Here is a 6623-nt window from a genome sequence, read left to right on the forward strand (position 1 = left end):
TGATTGTGGCTTAGGTTGTGTATATGTGAATATTGGAGCTTGATTGGTGACTTTGAAAAGCTTGAAAAGGGAGTTTTGTGTGATAAAATCTGTTCTTGGAGGTGTTGAGACCTTGAGAGCTTGAGGAAAAGTGATTTGGAAGTGCTCCGGTTGAGCTTGGGAAATCGGCTAAGGTATGGTCTCGGTTTCTCGTATCTAATATGTAATGTGGTAGGAAATACTGAGGCTAGAGGCCCTAAGATAGGCATTGAATTGATGATGTTGTTGAATGGTTGAGATATATGATGTGATCATATATGTGACTATGAATATTGATGCCTTGATTGTGTGATATATGAGAAAATACATGTTGTGATATATGCTTGATAAATGATTGAGGTTGAATTGGTGGATGGTACCATGTTGATGGTGAGTATGATGATGAGTACGTATAATGATGTTTGATTGAAAATGGTATTATTGGAAATTGGGATGAGGAAGGATGTATGACATGATATTGTGTTTGTCCTTTAGCCATTTGACTGAAAAGTGTTAAAATGGTTGGATTGTGGTTTTAGAAATTTTGGTAAAGTGTCAATGTGTGAGTTGAGGATGGCTTGATATTGATTTTGGTACATTTTGATTGATTTCAAAAAGGGTTAAAATTTGGCATGTTTTGGTTGATTTTGAAAAGAGTTGAATATGGTTTGTTTTGAAAATGGCACCTTGTGGTTTTGTATGAAAACATGGTTTGTGGGCATGTTTTGACGGGACATAACTTGGACTACAGATCCCCGTTTTGTACCAAGATTGTTTAGAAATGAAATTGGATCCGGGATGTCCATGCCATTGAAAGAACGGGCAGAAAACGATTTAAAATGAGAAAGTTATGTAAGTCGGAAGATTGGGGGTTGAATCTGTAAATTCTGCAGCTTTTAACTTAGAAAAATTTTAGCAGAATGACCCTCCGCGCGTAGGCGCACTTGGCGCGTACGCGCCGTTCTTCAAGAAAGCACCATCCACGCGTGCGCGTAGTGTGCGCGGGTGCGTCGATGTCCTGCACCAAATACCCAGCTATTTTCCCGAGAGTTGTGCTAGAATTGTGCCAGTTTTGTGCCTAGGGCGCAAGAGCACCCACGCGTACGCGTGGCTGACGCGTGCGCGTCGTTTGGCTATTTTTCAACCTGTGCATCCGCGCGTCGATGAGTTTTGTGGCCATCCACGCGTGCGCGTGGAGTGCGCGTACGCGTGGCCCTGTTTTCATCCCAAATTTGATTTTTGAGTTTTAAAAGCCAAATTTCACACTTCTAAGCCTCCGATCTCACCAATTATGTCTTAAATCATTATAATATGCCTAGCAATGAGACAAGGAGCTAGTAAATGTGGTAACTTACGAATGAAGCAAGGGAAAAATGAATGATCAATGAGGATCAAAGATGATTATGTGAGATGCGGAGGATGGCGGTGGAAGTGCTTGTTATGCCATGGTCCGAAAGGCCGTAATTGCTAATGAGTTGGCTGGTTATGGATTTAACCGTGAGCCGGATGGCTGGATTATTGCCGTGCTATGGCGGAGCCATGATTATGGCTAAGTATAAATGCATATATGCTGTTGAATGAATTGTGAATGTTTGCACTTCCACCATCGGAGATGAGGGTTTCCCTGGGAGGAAGCAGTGGCTAGCCACCACGTGCTCCAGGTTGAGACTCGAACCTCTTTTGACCCTATGTCGTAAGTGTGGCCAGGCACTGTGAAAGTCCTGGATGAGCTCGCCCCCGTAAATATTCACCAGTAAGGGTGATGGATATGGATCATGATTATGATCAAGTTTATGATGAGTATAACTCGAGTTGGGGATGCGTGACAGAGGGACAGTCCAATGGTTAGCTACCAGGACTTGTCGGGTTGGCTCTATAACTGACAGATGATATCATCAGCCACTAGGGACAGGCATTCATCATATGCATACTATATGAATTGTTTGAGATTGCCTATTTGACTGCATATTACTTGCTAATTGTCTAAATGCCTTATCTGTTCCTATTTGTATATCTCGTGTTTGATTTAGCTGCGTTTGCTACATTATACTCCTGCTGGTGGTTGGGAGGTCTGAAGGAATTGGAAAGGGAAGCATTAGTTAGAATGAAGGATCTTTAGTCAGATGCCCTTTATGGTTTAGCTTGTTTATAAGCTTTGAATTTATCTGGAGGAAGTTCTAGGATTGCCTTCGGCTTTTCTCTATTATTACATGTTATATATAGGGAACTGTTACCATGCCGGGGACCTCTGGTTCTCACCCATGCAGATTTTGTAGTTTTTAGATGCAGGACGCGAGGCTTCTCGTTGAGGCATGCTGGAGACTTCCGGATTAGCGAAGATCCTTTGTTCTTGGGGGCTCTGTTTTGGTTTATATGTTTTGCGTAGATACTTTTATCTCCATTAAATAATACAAACTGTGATGACTCCTTCTAGAGGGGATTTTTGGAGAATAGGTTCTCTGTTTTTATGTCCCTTTGGGTTTCCTTTGGTGTTTCCTTATTTTATTATATGTATATATATTGCTATGATCGGACCGGTTATCTTCGCAACCGGATTTTGAGTTTTGATATTCCCGTTTTTGACACTCTTTCGTATATATATAATTCTCGCGATGGTTAATTTTTGTTCGCTACGTCATCGATCGGAGTGTTGCGCTTTTCGAGTCACGATTTTTTGTTTACCCCTTTTTCCTTCAGAGGCTCCTAGTTATAAACATCATTCATACTACTATACGTACTAAATTTTTATTTTAGAGGTCGTAATACCTTGCCATCTCTGAATTATGACTTAAGCATAAGACTCTATATGGTAGGGTGTTACATTATGGTATCAGAGCAGTTCGTTCCTGTAGAGCCTGAGGGACGGACTGACTATGCTTCTGTGCATTCTCTGTATGTGTGTTATGTGCTGTTAGTATATCTACTTGATATAGTTGGCATAAACATTCATGAGCATGCATTTGAGACTTCGAAGCACTAAACTTCCGATATTGAGACTGATCAACTTAATATCGATTGTTTGGTGTGTATAGGAACCAGATGGCGCCTCGTGGACACGGTAGAGGCCGTGGGAGAGGTCATACGAATGCTCGTGCACCAGAGATTAACCCTAATGACCTGGTGAACTTTATGACTGCATTGGAGAACATGGCTGCTGCTATGCAAGCCACTGCTGAGGCTCTTGGTCAACAGATGAACAACCATGGTAATGACGGAGGTGGTGTTTAGGGCCCGATGACACTGGCAAACTTTTTGAAGGTTAATCCACCTAAGTTCAAGGAAACCACTAGCCCGACTGAGGTCGATACATGGTTTCAGGCCATGGAACGAGCACTGCAAGCGCAGGTGGTACCTGAAGGGCAGCGTGTGGAGTTTGCTACCTATTTGCTCACTGGGGAAGCGTTGCATTGGTGGCAAGGAATCTGACGCATCCTGCAGCAGGGTGATGATTATATCACCTGGGATGTCTTCCAAGAGGAGTTCTATAACAAGTACTTTCCGACTTCTGCTAGGACGGCCAAGGAGCTTGAATTATTGCAGCTGAAGCAGGGTACTATGTCTGTATCTGAGTATACTGACAAGTTTGAGGAGCTGTTCAGATTTTCTCGTATGTGTCAAGGGACTCCGGTGGAATATGAGGAATGAAAGTGCGTTAAGTATGAAGGAGGACTCCGGAGTGATATTTTCAGCTCAGTGAGACCAATGGAGATCAGGACTTTCTCTGAGTTGGTGAACAAGTGTAGAGTTGCTGAAGAGTGCGTGAAGAAGGCGGCTGCTGAGAGAGGGAGTCACAAAGGATCATTTCCACAGAACCGAGAGAAGAGCTTTGCACCTAGAGGTCCATCTTTCAAGAGGGGAGGTTCTTTTAGGAGGCCCAACAACAACAACTCCCAAGGTAAAAGGTTTGGGAAGCAGCCTCAGAATGATTAAGCTTGTACTAGGTGTGGAAGTCACCATCCGGAAGCACCGTGCAAGGCCGGATGGGGTTTGTGCTACAATTATGGAAAGGCGGGGTATAGAGCCGCAAATTGTCCGGAGAAGCAGAAACAAGGTGCCGGAAGGCACAGCAGACTAGTCGGGTGTTCACCACTTCAGCTATAGGTGCTGAGGGATCTGAGGCACTTATCCGAGGTAACTGTGAAATAGGTGGTCAAACTTTAAATACTTTATTTGATTCGGGAGCATCACATTCATTCATTGCATTTGAGAAAGCCCATGAGTTAGGATTGAAGATCGTAACCTTAGGTTATGACCTAAAAGTGTATAATGCTACCCATGAGGCCATGGTAACTAGGCTAGGATGCCCGAAAGTTTTGTTTAGGTTCAAGCAGCGTGATTATGTCCATAACTTAATCTGCTTACCGATGATCGGTCTTGATCTTATCTTGGGATTGGACTGCTTATCTGAGAACCATGTCCTGCTTAATTGTTCTACAAAGTCGGTGTACTTTATGCCGGAAGATACAGAAGGGCCGGTCGTGGTGAATAATTATTACTTGAATTCGATGATGGTGAACTGCTCCGGAATCGAATGTCAGGGTATCCTGCTGTTAACCGCGGGTGTTTCGGGTGATGATCAAAGGATGGAATAGATTCCGATGGTGTGTGAGTTTTCGGAGGTGTTTCCCGATGACATTGATGAATTTTCACCTAACCGAGAGGTCGAGTTTGCTATTGAATTGGTGCCTGGGGCGGGACCAATCTCAAGTGCTCCTTATAGAATGTCACCGTTAGAGATGGCCGAGCTAAAGTCTCAGTTAGAGGACTTGTTGGGTAAGAACTTTATCAGACCAAGTGTTTCCCCGTGGGGTGCTCCAGTGTTACTGGTAAAGAAGAAAGATGGGAGTATGCGGCTCTGTGTGGATTACAGGCAGCTGAACAAGGTCACGATAAAGAATAAGTACCCGTTGCCGAGGATTGATGATCTCATGGATCAGTTACAAGGAGCTGGGGTTTTCTCCAAGATCGATTTGCGATCCGGTTATCACCAGATAAGGATGAGGGGTGAGGATATCCCTAAGACCGCTTTCAGGACTCGTTATGGTAATTACGAGTACACTGTAATGTCCTTTGGGTTGACGAACACTCCTGCAGTATTCATGGATTACATGAATAGAGTGTTCCGTCCGTTTCTGGATAAATTTGTTGTTGTCTTCATTGACGACATACTGATTTACTCCAAGACTGAAGAAGAGCATGCGGAACACTTGAGGACCGTGTTGCAGATTCTAAAGGAGAAGAAACTCTATGCGAAACTGTCTAAGTGTGAGTTTTGGAAGGATGAGGTAACGTTTTTGGGTCACGTGGTGAGTAAGAAGGGAATAGCCGTAGATCCAGCTAAGATGGAGGCTATGATGGATTGGAAACAACCAACCACAGCAACTGAGATAAGGAGTTTTCTGGGCTTAGCTGGCTATTATTGAAGATTCATCAAAGGCTTTTCGCAATTAGCCTTGCCATTGACAAAGTTAACCCGCAAAGACACACCATTTGTTTGGACTCCTGAGTGTGAGGAGAACTTTCAGGCGTTGAAGAAAAAGTTGACCACTGCACCTGTGTTGGTGTTACTTGAGCCGAACGAACCGTTTGAAGTGTACTGTGATGCCTCACTAAAGGGTCTAGGATGTGTGCTGATGCAGTGGTGCACGAAATTGTGATCTCCAGGCTCGAACAAATCCTGGTAATGGCTCTAAAGCTTGGTGCTCTGATCTTAATTCATAATTGTCACAACTTCGATACAACTAACCAGCAAGTGCACTGGGTCGTCCAAGTAATACCTTACGTGAGTAAGGGTCGAATCCCACGGAGATTGTTGGTATGAAGCAAGCTATGGTCACCTTGTAGATCTCAGTCAGGCAGATATAAAGTGATAATGGTGTTTTCGAATACTAATTAATAAAATAGGGATAGAGACACTTATGTAATTCATTGATAGGAATTTCAGATAAGCGAATGGAGATGCTTTCGTTCCTCTGAACCTCTGCTTTCCTGCTATCTTCATCCAATCAGTCTTACTCCTTTCCATGGCTGGCTTTATGCAAGGGCATCACCGTTGTCAGTGGCTACATTCCCCTCCTCTCAGTGAATAATATGCTCACGCACCCTGTCACGGCACGGCTATTCATCTGTCGGTTCCCGATCATGCTGGAATAGGATTCACCCTCCTTTTGCGTCTGTCACTAACGCCCAGCACTCGCGAGTTTAAAGCTCGTCACAGTCATTCAATCATTGAATCCTACTCAGAATACCACAGACAAGGTTTAGACCTTCCGGATTCTCTTGAATGCCGCCATCATTCTAGCTTACGCCACGAAGATTCTGGTTAGGAGATCTAAGAGATACTCATTCTAGCTTATTTCATGTAGAACAGAAGTGTTTGTCAGGCACGCGTTCATAAGGGAGAAGGATGATGAGCGTCACACATAATCATCACCTTCATCACGTTCTTGGGTGTGAATGGATATCTTAGAAGAGAAATAAGAAGAATTGAATAGAAAACAGTAGTACTTTGCATTAATCTTTGAGGAACAGCAGAGCTCCACACCTTAATCTATGGAGTGTAGAAACTCTACCGTTGAAAATACATAAGTGAAGGTCCAGGCATG

The sequence above is a fragment of the Arachis hypogaea genome, chromosome 14 (assembly GCF_003086295.3).
Source record: "Arachis hypogaea cultivar Tifrunner chromosome 14, arahy.Tifrunner.gnm2.J5K5, whole genome shotgun sequence".
In the NCBI taxonomy this organism is placed as follows: Eukaryota; Viridiplantae; Streptophyta; class Magnoliopsida; order Fabales; family Fabaceae; genus Arachis; species Arachis hypogaea.